General features: G+C 38.5%; 1 protein-coding gene across 2 annotated transcripts in view; it reads left to right on the top strand.

The window, feature by feature from the left end:
- The window catches only part of PTCHD4 (patched domain containing 4), a 247,722-nt gene that overhangs the window by 130,652 nt on the left and 102,963 nt on the right, over nucleotides 1-14,107 (top strand). The gene's annotated exons all lie outside the window — the stretch shown is intronic.

Here is a 14,107-nt window from a genome sequence, read left to right as displayed (position 1 = left end):
AGAAACACAGAGAGAGACAGAGAGACAGAAAGCGAGAAATCATCCCTCAGGGGGGATGGCCACGCCACAATCCCTTCTCCTCCATTCTCCTTTCAGGATCTTAGACATGCATGCACACGTGCCTGGCATGAGTTTAAGCCACCGGGTCCAGGACTCAACCTGCAGTCAGCTATATGGGAGTCCAGTGACATAGCATTATGCCCACTGCTGGTCCCTCTTCTTTTAGATTTTTTTTTTTTTTTTTTTTTTTTTTTTTTTTTTTTAAGGTTTGTCCCCCCCTTCAGGAGGGACAGGGGTTTTTTTTTTTTTTTTTTTTTTTTTTTTTGCTATAAGGTGTGTGCACTCCCTAGAGAGTGACAGAGTGGCAAAAAAACACCTGCCAATGTGGATAGCCATGCCTCAACTTCTTTTCCTCCTCTCAGGATTTTGGAAATGCACATCATGTGCCTGTCATGATTTTAAAGCTGCCAGGTCCAAGAATTAACCTCCACACCACCTGCTGACCCCAGTATATTATATTCTTTATCTCCAGAAATTCTGTTTGATTCTTTTTCAGGGTATCTATCTATTCATGGAATTCTTAAGTCATGAAAAATTTTTTTCATCTCCTGGAATTGATTGTTTTCTCCTGCATATATCATTGAGTTTGGTTATGATAAATATTCTGAATTCTTTTTCTCACATTTCAATGATTTCTTGTGTTTTATCCATTGTTTTTGAGAAGTTATTGTGTTCCTTTGGTGGGGGAGAATTTCCTTCTTTTCTCATCTTTCTTGAGGCTCTGCTGTGATTTGTTTGTTTTTAAATAGGGCATGTGTTCTTGCTGGAGGGAGACAAAGACAGACAGAGAAAGGGAAACAGAATTCACCAGGTCGGGGGATGGCCACATTGCAATCCCTTCTCCTTCATTCTTCTCCTGGAATTTTGTGCACACATTTTCAAGCTGTGATTTTCAAGTCCAAGACTCATACCTCAGTCATGTGCGAGTCCAGTGCCTTAACCACCACGTCCCCCTCTGCTGTGATTTTTAGTCATCCAGTAATATACTCACTTCTTGCTACTTATTTAGAATAGGATTTTGTAGCTGTATGTTCGATGTGAATTAGCTCTGTGTCAATTTCTGTCTTCTACTGAGGGTGGTAGTGTGGTATTCACAGTGGGAGTTTGAGGTTCAGATTTACAGAGGATTGTCCCTCCTTTTGTGCTGGTGTGAGAGTGAGAGAGAATTTTCCCAGAGTTTCACAGTGTTCAGATGTTGAGTTCCTATGTATCCACACTTCTCTGGTCCCTAAGAGGCAGGGTTCTTAACTAGGAAGTAAGAAGGTACAGATTGTATTCAAAATCATGCACTATGTTGTGCATAGTGTGCAAGTCAGTGCAGCTTCCCCCACACCTTTAACTGGTGGGCTGAGATGAAGAAGTGCTAACTCCAGGTGGGTCTGCTTTTCCTCTGCTCCTTTTAATTCTGTGATTACAGGAACCAGGATGGTGTATGGTATTCCCCCCCCCCCACACACACACACACACACAAACTCTAAAGGCTTTTTTCTTTGTTTTCATCTTTGGTAATTTTTCTAGAAATAGAGTACTAGATTGATAGATTAATTTTATTATTTCAGTATTTTAGAGATGTTGCTCCACTGTCTTTTCACTTGCATTTTTTCCAGTGAGGAATTTTCTGTCATCCTTATCTTTGTTTCTTTGCATGTAATATGTCATTTTGTTCTGGCTGCTCTAAAGATTTTTCTCTGTATCCCTGGTGCTGAGCACTTTGATAATTACTTAGTGTAATTTTTTTCATTTTTCTTGTACTTCAGCTTCTTGAAACTATGGGTTTATGTTTCTCATGACATTTGGAAAATATTTAGTCTGTTTTCTTCTACAATTTTTCTGCTTCTTCCCTCCCATTATAGGACTCCAATATACATTATATTGCTTGCAGTTGTCTTATTGCTCAGTGATATTCTGAGGATTTTTAAACTTTTTTTCTCACATTCATTATGAGCAGTTCTATTATAAGTATTAAAATTTACTTATCTTATTGTTTACAATGTGTACTTTACCATTGATGCCATAAATTATATTTTTTTATTTCTTATAGTTTTTATTTCTAGAAGGTTAGTTTTGGTCATTTTTATATATCATGTCTCTGTTTAACTTCTTGAGCATATGAAAGTCATAATAATTCTTCATATCTGTGTCAATAATGGTTTAGTTTCACTGATTGATTTTATTCTTCATTATGGATCATGTTTTCCTGCTTCTTTTAATGCCTAGATTTTTACTAGTGCCAGAGATTGTGAATTTTATTTTGTTGGAAATGCATGATTTTGGTATTGTTGTAATTACTGTTGAGTTTCATAATAGAAAATGTACTCTTATTTGAAAACTTTTTGATTCTTTCAATTTCATAGTAAAGCTTTTTTAGGTAAAATCGATGTTAACCTAGAGTTAAATATTTCCTACTACTGATGTCAGACCGTTCTATACACAGTACCAATGCCTGACCAGGAATAGGTGTTCTAGTCTTTCTGTTGGTAACTATTTCGGACTTATTTAAACATCAACTCCTTTTCCCCATATTAGTTTTTTGGCTGCTCCCCCGCCCCCCCCGCCCCCCCCCCCCACCTCAGGTTTATTCATACACACAGCACAGGAGGACACCAGCCCCATGTGGAGAGCAGCCCAGGGAGAGTCACCAGTCCTTCTGTCCTCATATTGCCAGAGGCCTCTACTACAGAGCTTTTATGGATTCCTGAACACATTTAAGAGCCTGAGCTAGAGCCAGAGCTGAAGATGGAGCTGCAATTGAGACCTGGGCCTTGGTTTGGGTCTTGGTCTGAGCCTTGGCCTTGTTGGCCTTTGGTCAAGAAAGCCTGAGGCCCTTGGTAATATGGTCACAAGCATGTTTCCTGAGCTTAGGGTGGACGATGTAGGCAAGACAACTGAGCTTGCAGCTGCTGCCCTTCAGGACACCCTTCTGAACCTCCTTGGGCTTTACAAGGGCCTTGATGAGCTTCGCTCATGCACTCATGGCCTTGACATTGTTGGCCTGCATCTTCTTCAGACCCTTCCTGTTGTACTTTGCAAAGCGCATGTTCCTCAGGAATTCGGGGGTCCACCCCTTTGAGAGATTCATATCTTTGTGATTGAGGTTTCCTGATGCCATTTCTAAGCCATTTTCGGGACTGGTTGTGTGGTGTGGTTCTTGAATTTAGCCATGTCTGCACCAAAACCCGTGATACTGAGGAGCCTGGGACTGGAAGAAAAAGACTCCCTGTTTTAGTTTGTAAACTTTTACCTTATGTAAGGTAATTTCCTTACATATACATGCTGATCAGTACTTCGCCGAATTCTTGAAGAAGCCATTTGTGAACCTACAGAGTTCTCACTCATGTGGCTGTTTCCTCTCAGGCATTCCATTCTGTAAGCTCTAGGCACCTTGATACTCTCAACTCTATCTGATCTCACTAAGCATACCAGTGTCTGTCCAGGGTTCCCCTTCCTGTATCATGGCTTGGAAACTCCCTCAAGGACATAAGCTGGAAATAATATTAGGGATCACCTTGATTTTTTTTTAATGTCTCAGGTATCACTGTCTATAACTGTCTGATAATAATACCTTAAAAACTATTGCTTCAGGACCAGCAGTTAGCATAATGACTATGTCGTTGGACTCCCACGTTGTTGACCATGGTTCAAGTCCTGGACCTGGCGCCTTAAACTCATGCTGGACACGCGTGTGTGCATGCCCAAGATCCCAAGAGGAGAATGGAGGAGAAGGGATTGTGGAGTGGCCATCCCCCCTGGGGGGTGGTTTCTCACTTTTTATCTCTCTGTCTCTCTCTGTCTTTTTGGCGAGCGCACATCCCTATAGTGAAAAAAAGAAAAAAAAACTATTGCTTCATATAGTTTGTCCAGTTTTTGTTTTTGTTTTGTTTTGTTTTTTTCAGGTGAAAAATGTGATGATAAATTTGATTTCTGTTATTCTAACTTGGCAAGAATGAAACTCTAACTTGTTAGATTTTGAGATTAATTTGTTATTACAATATTTTCTACTCTATTCTGACTTACATACATAAATTGCCCCCAAATTAGAAAGACTGTGATTTGAATTAAAAACAATTCATAGTAATTTAAGACACTACAACTCCTCAACTTGCAATTAAAAGACATCATGTTTTGGGGACACAAGTTGGCATAATGACTATGTCACTAAATTCCCATGTAGTCAACCACAGTTTGAGTCCTAGACCCAGTGGCTTAAACTCACACTGGGTGTGTGTGCTTGTGTGCCCAATATCCCAAGAGGAGAATGGAGGAGAGGGGATTGCAGCGTGACCATCCCCCTGGGGGTGATTTCTCACTTTTTCTCTCTGTCTTTCTGGCGAGCACACACATCCTATAGCAAAACCTCTCAAAAAAAAGAAAAAAAAGACATCAGATTTTGGGAGCAGATTGTGTAGCTGTCATGCCACTGACTCCCACCTGGCCAACTGCGATTTGAGTCCTGGACCCAGTGACTTGAAAATCACACCAGGTCCATGTGCATGCATGTCCAAGATCAGGGAGAAGAATGGAGAAGGGATTGTAGCATGGCCATCACACTCCCCCACCCCCAGAATGTGATTTCTCTGTTTCTGTCTCTGTTTCTCTCTCTTTCTCTGGCCATCCCCCTGGGGGTGATTTCTTGCATACATGCCCTATGTCAAAATCTCTCAAAAAATAAATAAAGGGACCAGTAGTTGGTGTAAACCAATGCCTGACCAGGAATAGGTGTTCTAGTCTTTCTGTTGGTAACTATTTCGGACTTATTTAAACATCAACTCCTTTTCCCCATATTAGTTTTTTGGCTGCTCCTCCGCCCCCCCCCCCCACCCACACACAGCACAGGAGGACACCAGCCCCATGTGGAGAGCAGCCCAGGGAGAGTCACCAGTCCTTCTGTCCTCATATTGCCAGAGGCCTCTACTACAGAGCTTTTATGGATTCCTGAACACATTTAAGAGCCTGAGCTAGAGCCAGAGCTGAAGATGGAGCTGCAATTGAGACCTGGGCCTTGGTTTGGGTCTTGGTCTGAGCCTTGGCCTTGTTGGCCTTTGGTCAAGAAAGCCTGAGGCCCTTGGTAATATGGTCACAAGCATGTTTCCTGAGCTTAGGGTGGACGATGTAGGCAAGACAACTGAGCTTGCAGCTGCTGCCCTTCAGGACACCCTTCTGAACCTCCTTGGGCTTTACAAGGGCCTTGATGAGCTTCGCTCATGCACTCATGGCCTTGACATTGTTGGCCTGCATCTTCTTCAGACCCTTCCTGTTGTACTTTGCAAAGCGCATGTTCCTCAGGAATTCGGGGGTCCACCCCTTTGAGAGATTCATATCTTTGTGATTGAGGTTTCCTGATGCCATTTCTAAGCCATTTTCGGGACTGGTTGTGTGGTGTGGTTCTTGAATTTAGCCATGTCTGCACCAAAACCCGTGATACTGAGGAGCCTGGGACTGGAAGAAAAAGACTCCCTGTTTTAGTTTGTAAACTTTTACCTTATGTAAGGTAATTTCCTTACATATACATGCTGATCAGTACTTCGCCGAATTCTTGAAGAAGCCATTTGTGAACCTACAGAGTTCTCACTCATGTGGCTGTTTCCTCTCAGGCATTCCATTCTGTAAGCTCTAGGCACCTTGATACTCTCAACTCTATCTGATCTCACTAAGCATACCAGTGTCTGTCCAGGGTTCCCCTTCCTGTATCATGGCTTGGAAACTCCCTCAAGGACATAAGCTGGAAATAATATTAGGGATCACCTTGATTTTTTTTTAATGTCTCAGGTATCACTGTCTATAACTGTCTGATAATAATACCTTAAAAACTATTGCTTCAGGACCAGCAGTTAGCATAATGACTATGTCGTTGGACTCCCACGTTGTTGACCATGGTTCAAGTCCTGGACCTGGCGCCTTAAACTCATGCTGGACACGCGTGTGTGCATGCCCAAGATCCCAAGAGGAGAATGGAGGAGAAGGGATTGTGGAGTGGCCATCCCCCCTGGGGGGGGGTTTCTCACTTTTTATCTCTCTGTCTCTCTCTGTCTTTTTGGCGAGCGCACATCCCTATAGTGAAAAAAAGAAAAAAAAACTATTGCTTCATATAGTTTGTCCAGTTTTTGTTTTTGTTTTGTTTTGTTTTTTTCAGGTGAAAAATGTGATGATAAATTTGATTTCTGTTATTCTAACTTGGCAAGAATGAAACTCTAACTTGTTAGATTTTGAGATTAATTTGTTATTACAATATTTTCTACTCTATTCTGACTTACATACATAAATTGCCCCCAAATTAGAAAGACTGTGATTTGAATTAAAAACAATTCATAGTAATTTAAGACACTACAACTCCTCAACTTGCAATTAAAAGACATCATGTTTTGGGGACACAAGTTGGCATAATGACTATGTCACTAAATTCCCATGTAGTCAACCACAGTTTGAGTCCTAGACCCAGTGGCTTAAACTCACACTGGGTGTGTGTGCTTGTGTGCCCAATATCCCAAGAGGAGAATGGAGGAGAGGGGATTGCAGCGTGACCATCCCCCTGGGGGTGATTTCTCACTTTTTCTCTCTGTCTTTCTGGCGAGCACACACATCCTATAGCAAAACCTCTCAAAAAAAAGAAAAAAAAGACATCAGATTTTGGGAGCAGATTGTGTAGCTGTCATGCCACTGACTCCCACCTGGCCAACTGCGATTTGAGTCCTGGACCCAGTGACTTGAAAATCACACCAGGTCCATGTGCATGCATGTCCAAGATCAGGGAGAAGAATGGAGAAGGGATTGTAGCATGGCCATCACACTCCCCCACCCCCAGAATGTGATTTCTCTGTTTCTGTCTCTGTTTCTCTCTCTTTCTCTGGCCATCCCCCTGGGGGTGATTTCTTGCATACATGCCCTATGTCAAAATCTCTCAAAAAATAAATAAAGGGACCAGTAGTTGGTGTAATGGCTACGCCTCTGGACTCCCATGTAGCTGACCATGGTTCGAGTCCCAGACTCGGTGGCTTAAACTTACACCGGGTACATATGGTGTATGCCCAAGATCCTGAGAGGAGAACAGAGGAGAAGGGAATGTAGTGTGGCCATCCCCCCGTGGGGAAATTTCTCACTTTCTGCTCTCTGTCTCTCTCTTTCTGGCAAGTTCATGTGCCCTATAGCAAAAATCTCTCCAGACCAAAAAAAAAAAAAAAAAAAAAAAGACATCAACTTTCTATTAGCAGTAGAGAAAATATTGTCTTAAATATTGTAAATTCTAAATAACAAGATTTTGAAAAGAAATGTGGAATTTGTTCTTTTTAGCTCCCAATAGACAGACTTGCTTCACACTGATGTGTATGGATATAGCTTAAACCTGAATGGCAAAATCCATTTACAGTATCCCTGGGTTATAGGGCGTAGGGTGGGAACATTGGTTAACCAGCTCAGATTAAATTTTATAGAAGATGTACCATGGGTTACTTGGTCTGCAAATCCATTTTAGAAATAGAACTCAGTATTCTGCATGGTCTTACAGAAAATGGATATTTGATCTACAGTAACAAGTAGAGTTTAAATAAGAAGTCTCAAAGTAGGATTTGAGAATTTATATCTTGTACAATCAACTATAATCTTTCTTGAGTTAAATAATTTTTTTTTTACTCTTCACCATCAAATCTTTTGAGATTGCCTTCTTGATTATGTTTTAAAATATTTAATATATATTCGGCAATTTAGGAAAAAAATGGGAAAAGCAGTCATATTCTCACTATGCTAAGAAAACTATTTAAAAATATTTTTATCCCCCAGTGCTTACCTCTCTCTGTGTGTAAACAGTTTAAATTGAAAGATACATAGAGTAGTGTTCAAGAGTCAAAACCCCTGACTTTACGTAGTTGTGCTGTCACTGCTTAGCTCCTGACACATCACTTACATCCCTGCACCTCAACTACGCAATGTGCAAAATAATATTACTTACCTCATGAAAAAGTTCTGAGGGTCTAATGGAAAATATTTCTAATCTACTTAATACAGAGGCTGACGCATAATAAGCAATCACTAAATATTAGCTAGTCTTATATGTATTTGTATTCGAATTCTCCAAAGAAACAGAGCTGATAATAGGATAAATGTATGATGCACACTTATTATCCTTAATTTAGAAAGACTGTAAGCAAAGAGATTTTTAAAAATTACATATACATACATTTCTGTGTATGGGGGGGGAAGAGAGACAGAATTCTGAGGAACTAGCTCATAAATTATGGAGGTTGAGTAGTCACATGATTTGCTGTCTGTAAGCTGAAGACACAGGTAAGCCAGTGGTGTAATTCATTCCAAGTCTGAAGGTTTTAGAATCAGGAAAGTAGATAGTGTAAATCCCAACACAAAGGCAGAGCAAGATGCGAGGCCCAAGATCAGTGAGAGAGACAGAAGAAAGGAGAAAATTTCTCTTTCTCTACCTTGTGTTCTACTCAGTCCAGGCAATGTTCTGGACCATGCCAAATCATATTAGAGAAGATAATCTAATTTACTAACTCCACTGATTCCAGTGTCAATCCTTTCCACTCTCTGGAAACATCCTCACAGATGCACCTAAACTGATGCTTACTCTGGTACCCTATAAAAGCCCAGTCAAGTCCACATGTAAAGCTAATCATCACAATATTTATATGTTCCTATACATTCTTCATAAATATTTGTTTTACCATTTGAAGGGCTGTATTTTACTGAATATTAGTTTATCTAACGGTTATTATAGATAATGCTACAAAGAAAATCTTTGTATATGTACCTCTGCTTTTACTTAATTATGCCTCAGACTGGGTTTATTGTGGAAGAGAGTTTATATTGTGGTGCTTTTTCCCCAAAGGGTTGTACAAGTATGCAGTGCTCTCTTACACATTGATTTCTCAGATAATTTTCTTTTAAATAATAATTGTTTCTCAGTGATCAACCTAAATAGATGGTAGGTTGTAGATCTCTTCAAAATCTTAACTTCTTGAGTATTTATACCATAGATAGATATGCTTACTATCAACACATGTATATAATTTTTCATATATGAAATAATATCTTAATTGATGAAAAGGATATTCCAATTTTGTGCTCATTCATCCAGAAAAATGAATAGGAGTAGAAGCAATATAGAAATACCTAGCTATATGTCATATACCTAGCTATATAGTAATTACAATAAATCTGCCCATCCAAAAGAAACATTCTTCATATATCATTTAAACAAATGTTTATTTAGGTAAAAGCTGTGAAAGAGTATGGGCTGGCTCCCCAACCATTGAACTTGGGATGGAATAGGACTTACCTCTTGCCATTCTAGATTACCTTTTATTATTTTCCTATATAATACCACTACCAGTATTTTTTAGGCATTTTTGATGATGAACTACAGTCAGTGATAAACATGGCTCAAGTCACATGTTTATGTTAACATAGATAAAAATTTCAAAACATAATTCCTAATCTTACCAGATGCAATGTTCATTTGTATTTTGTGTAGTGTCATAATCTATTCTATTCTTGTTTGTTTTGTACAAATGTTTATCTGATTCTCTGAATTAATCTTATAATCCATTAGTGAATCTGTATTGCCATTTTGAAAGTTCTTCTACAGTCCAAGAAAATTGAACCATTCATTTTTGTACAAAACCAAGCATGGTCAATCATATTGGCATTTATTCAGACTTGTCCTTTGTTATGAATGCCCTTAATCATTTCCTGTAGCCACTTTTAGAAATTACAATCCATATGCTAATACTACAACTGCATACTAATACCACAAAATATTAGCAATGCCATGTATTAAAACTATAATTCCATTACAAATATTGCAATACTGAAAGCCTGCCTCTAGTAATATCTGTCTCACTTTTGTGTACTTCTTGGTATTCACAGTCATTTCTTCTACTGGAGTCAGATTCCTTGAAAACAAGATTTTTGTCTTAGTCATATTCTATTTCAAAATCATGAACCAGCCAGGTGATGTGGTGACGACAGCTGGATCCCACATGGCTGACTGGGCTGTTTGAACTTAGGACCAGTGGCTTGAGAAACATGGTGGGCGCATGTGTCTGCACGCCCAGAATCCTGAGAGGAAACTGTTGGAGGAGAGATTGTGGCATGGTCATAACTTTCGGGGGTGATTTATCACTTGTGCACCTGTCTGGCGAATGTACACACTCTATAGAAAAAAAAAAGAAAAGAAAAAAATGCTTAGCAAAAGGTTTTGTGCAGAATAGGAATCCAATATACATTTGTTAGATGAGTGAAATTTGAATCATCACAACTAAAAAAATATATAATATTTCTTTCTCAAACAATCCTAATTTGTTAGTAAACTTCTAATGGCTAACTTTTCTTCAGTAATAAGTAGAAAAGACTGTCAAAATAGGAAAGATTTGAGGGGTTAAAAAATATAACTTTTAAATATTGAAGTAGGATGTAAATTCTTTCCCACAGAAAATGTTAGGAATAAATTTATACATTCAGAAAATACTATGAGTTTTAGCTTCCGCTACTGCAATTCATTTTGGCAGACACGACTCAAACTTGAAGAAGGGTTCCAACTTAGACCAGATAGTGTTTTATATAATGTAGTCATCTAAGCAGTCGGTGTTTTCCTGGGAAATTATTTCATACTCCTCAGTCACACCAATACATCAACCAAATACTTTTTCTTAACAGAATATTTTTACATGTAAAGCACCTTGGACAAGATGTACTTCATTCCACTTCTTCATTAATGCATTTTATGTGCTTGATGCTTTCCACTCTGATTCCAATTTGTCAATGACTATTGTGATTTTAATTTCAATCAATACAACACACACTTGTGTTCATACTAGAATTTTTCCTGTAGGGATATTTCAGAGAATTTAGCTTAAAGAAATTCTTCCTGAGATTTACAGTGCAGAGATGATTTTAGTTAGCTTCTAAGTAGGTTACTGAAGTGGGCAAAGATTACATTTGAATGAAAATCTTATCTAATCTTGGAGACAAAGCTAACACTTGCATGAAGGTAGCATACTCAAATGGTTTTCCTCACACAGCAGGAGGATCTTAACATTTGTAAAAGTCCAGACCATTGTGAAATGCTGGAAAAAGGTAAGAACCTCACCCTTTAGATTAAAAATAACAAATATATGCACACAGTCACAAAATGCTGGCATACAATTGCAAAGTTGTCACACATTTCCAGAAGTTATAAGGAAAGGGGAACTTCCTTTCTCTGGAGAGTATGCTTTATCATTTATATAATCATAGTCACCATCATTGTCATTATCCCCCAAACCTTGTATGTTGTTTCTAAAATAGTTTAGAATGTTCAGTTTATGTGAAATCTCTGTCACTTTACTTTTAAAAATAATTTTGTACATGCATATGTACATGTGGAGACATGTATATGTGAATGCACATGTGTGTACTGATTCTACAACGATCTAGCAAACATCTACCACTGAGCATTTACTTTGTGCCAGGCACTCTTGTAGAAGCTAAAATCAGAGGAATAAAGTGCACCCTGGAGTAGTGCCTATCTCTTGGTGTTGATAGACTGGAAACAACTAATTACAGGTAACTGGAGTGCCAAGCCAAGAGAGCTGTAGCAGAGCTAGGTAAGAAATACTGCAGTAGCACAGCCCAGGAGACAGCTAATTCTTCCTGGGGGAAACTCCATTATAAAGCTTTCATTCCACCAGACATGGAATATCAATATTTTCTCAATGAAATATGTTCAAATTACCTTACTACTACCACCACTCATTTTCATTGGTTCCTTTACTACGAGATTTCTGTCCAGTTCATTTTTATTTTTTTCCTAATCCATACATACACCCAGCTTCTTAGACCTACCCCTTTCTGTGCTAGACTAAGAAAATTCAAAATCTTTTACTATTGCTTAATCGGGGACAAAGAGTGGCATTGTTCCTATTTTAAACAACTTTCTTGGACACGTGGTATATTTTCTACTCTAGACCTTAGGAGTAAATTTAATCATTGGTATCTTATCTTGGTAGTTATATCTCTATCTTGTTTTTTTCTTTTTTATCTTGAACAATTTTTAAAAGATTATTGCAATGTATTAATATGCAAGTTAAACCACTTTTATTTTGTGCAGATTGTCCTTGACATTCATATTTTTAAATTATTTATTTTATTTATTATTATTGTTAAAATCTGCTTAGGGCACATGCACTCACCAGAGAGAGGAGTAAGAGAGAGAGAGAAAGTGAGAAAGCAAGCTGTCAGGTCTGGGACTCAAACCATGGTTGTCCATGTGGGAGTCCAGCACCTTAACCACTGCACTACCTGATGGCTCCAACATTTGTTTTCTTAATAATTTTCTAGTTCTTTGTTTTCAGACAAACTGATATTTGGTCAGATATTCTCCTAGGATGTGAAGAAAAATCTTAGAGAACTGGGAGGGATAGTTTAGAACCCAAGAAAATGGAAAAAATGTTAATCCTTGCTTGATTAGGGAATGGGCTATTTTCAGTTATTTAGCAAATAATTTTGCTTTCAGGATTCCAAGCCAGATGAGATCTACTCTAAAGCTTCCATTTTAGTATACCCCAAATCTCTGATCCAGTCGGAATAGTGTCTTAAAACTTACTCACTGGCCAGCCCTGTTGTGCAGTGTGTTTAATTGCTATGCTTAGGGAGCTGGATCCCATGTGACTGACCACTGCCCAAATCCCACCCCAACAGCTTAAAAAACTCAGTATGTGTGTGTTTGCCCCATTGAGGGGTATTTTCTCTCTTTGGCCAGCATATGCAGCCTGAGGCAATCAAACAAACCAACCAACCTCAGGTCAGCACATGGCATGGTGGTGGTTAAGGTACTGGATTCCCACATGGCTGACCTCAGTTCAAGTCCCTCGTAGCTTGCAGATCATGCCAGGCACATGTACCTACTTTGTTAAAAAACCCCAAGAGGAGATGAAGGAAAAGGGATTGCGATGTGGCCATCCCACCTAGGGAGTGATTTTTCATTCCCTTCTCATCATCTCTCTCTGTCTCTCTCTGGTGAGTACAGGTGCTCTATGACAAAAAATAAATCAATCAATCAATACTCACCCACATTGCCCTTCTCACTTTTCACACCTTTTTCTTTTAATCTTTTTTGTTATTGTGGATCTTTTGTTGTTGTATTTTTCCTGAAAAGATGCTGCTTTCTGGTTCTTTTATGAAAATCGATCTAGCTATCTCTGGCTTTCCAGATTAACTTTCTTCTCTATCTACTTTTGCTCCAAACTCACACAAAAATGCCTGGGAGAAAGTCAGGATACCACAGAAACCTCTTTAGAAGATAGAAGAAATGAGGAGAGAGAGGACTAATGCACAAATGACTGTACTATTTTTTTTTGTTTGTTTGTTTTTATTCTGCTTTTTTTTTAATTTTATTATCATCATAATCTTCTTTCTATTACACTAGATTACATATAACTTTACATTGACTTCCATTGCTTTTTCAAAAGGGAATGCCATGCATATCAGTCAATACAGAGATATCAATCTCCCCGCTTTATCATTCAATATCTTTTCCATGCTTTTCCCAATAATTATTATTATAATTTTTTTAAACAATCAATTAACCTTTTCTTAGGGGTGAAATGTATAGCATAACTTTAAGTGCCAAGGAAAATCCCACTAAATAACACTTATTTAAAATGTGGGATATTGGGTCCAGATGGGGACATGACAGTATAATATGATGCTCTACAAGGCTGACCCACATGGGAAGGTTCCAGGTTCACATCTGAAGACCTCCCTAAGTACACCAGACATTTGTGGCCATGATCTGAGGCTGGCCAAAGCTGGGAGTGAACTTTAGCATCAAGATCCTATTGGGAGTGCTTGTCTCTCTTTCTCTATCTCTTTGTCTCACTCACTCATGGAAGAAATAACTAAGTAAACTTAAATATATATGTGCTAAATTTGAATCACTGCAATATTTACTGGTTAAGGAATATGCATCTCTTTTTCTCATATTTTAGAAACCTCCTCAGGAACTATCTTATTTTCTGGTTGTTCTTTTCCCAATACGATTTTGGTTTAGTTTTTTTTTTTT

Source organism: Tupaia chinensis, unplaced genomic scaffold (genome assembly GCF_000334495.1).
Source record: "Tupaia chinensis unplaced genomic scaffold, TupChi_1.0 Scaffold000252_1, whole genome shotgun sequence".
NCBI classification, from domain to species: Eukaryota; Metazoa; Chordata; class Mammalia; order Scandentia; family Tupaiidae; genus Tupaia; species Tupaia belangeri.
Note: the sequence above shows the minus strand (reverse complement) of the source record. Positions and strands in the feature narration are given on the sequence as shown.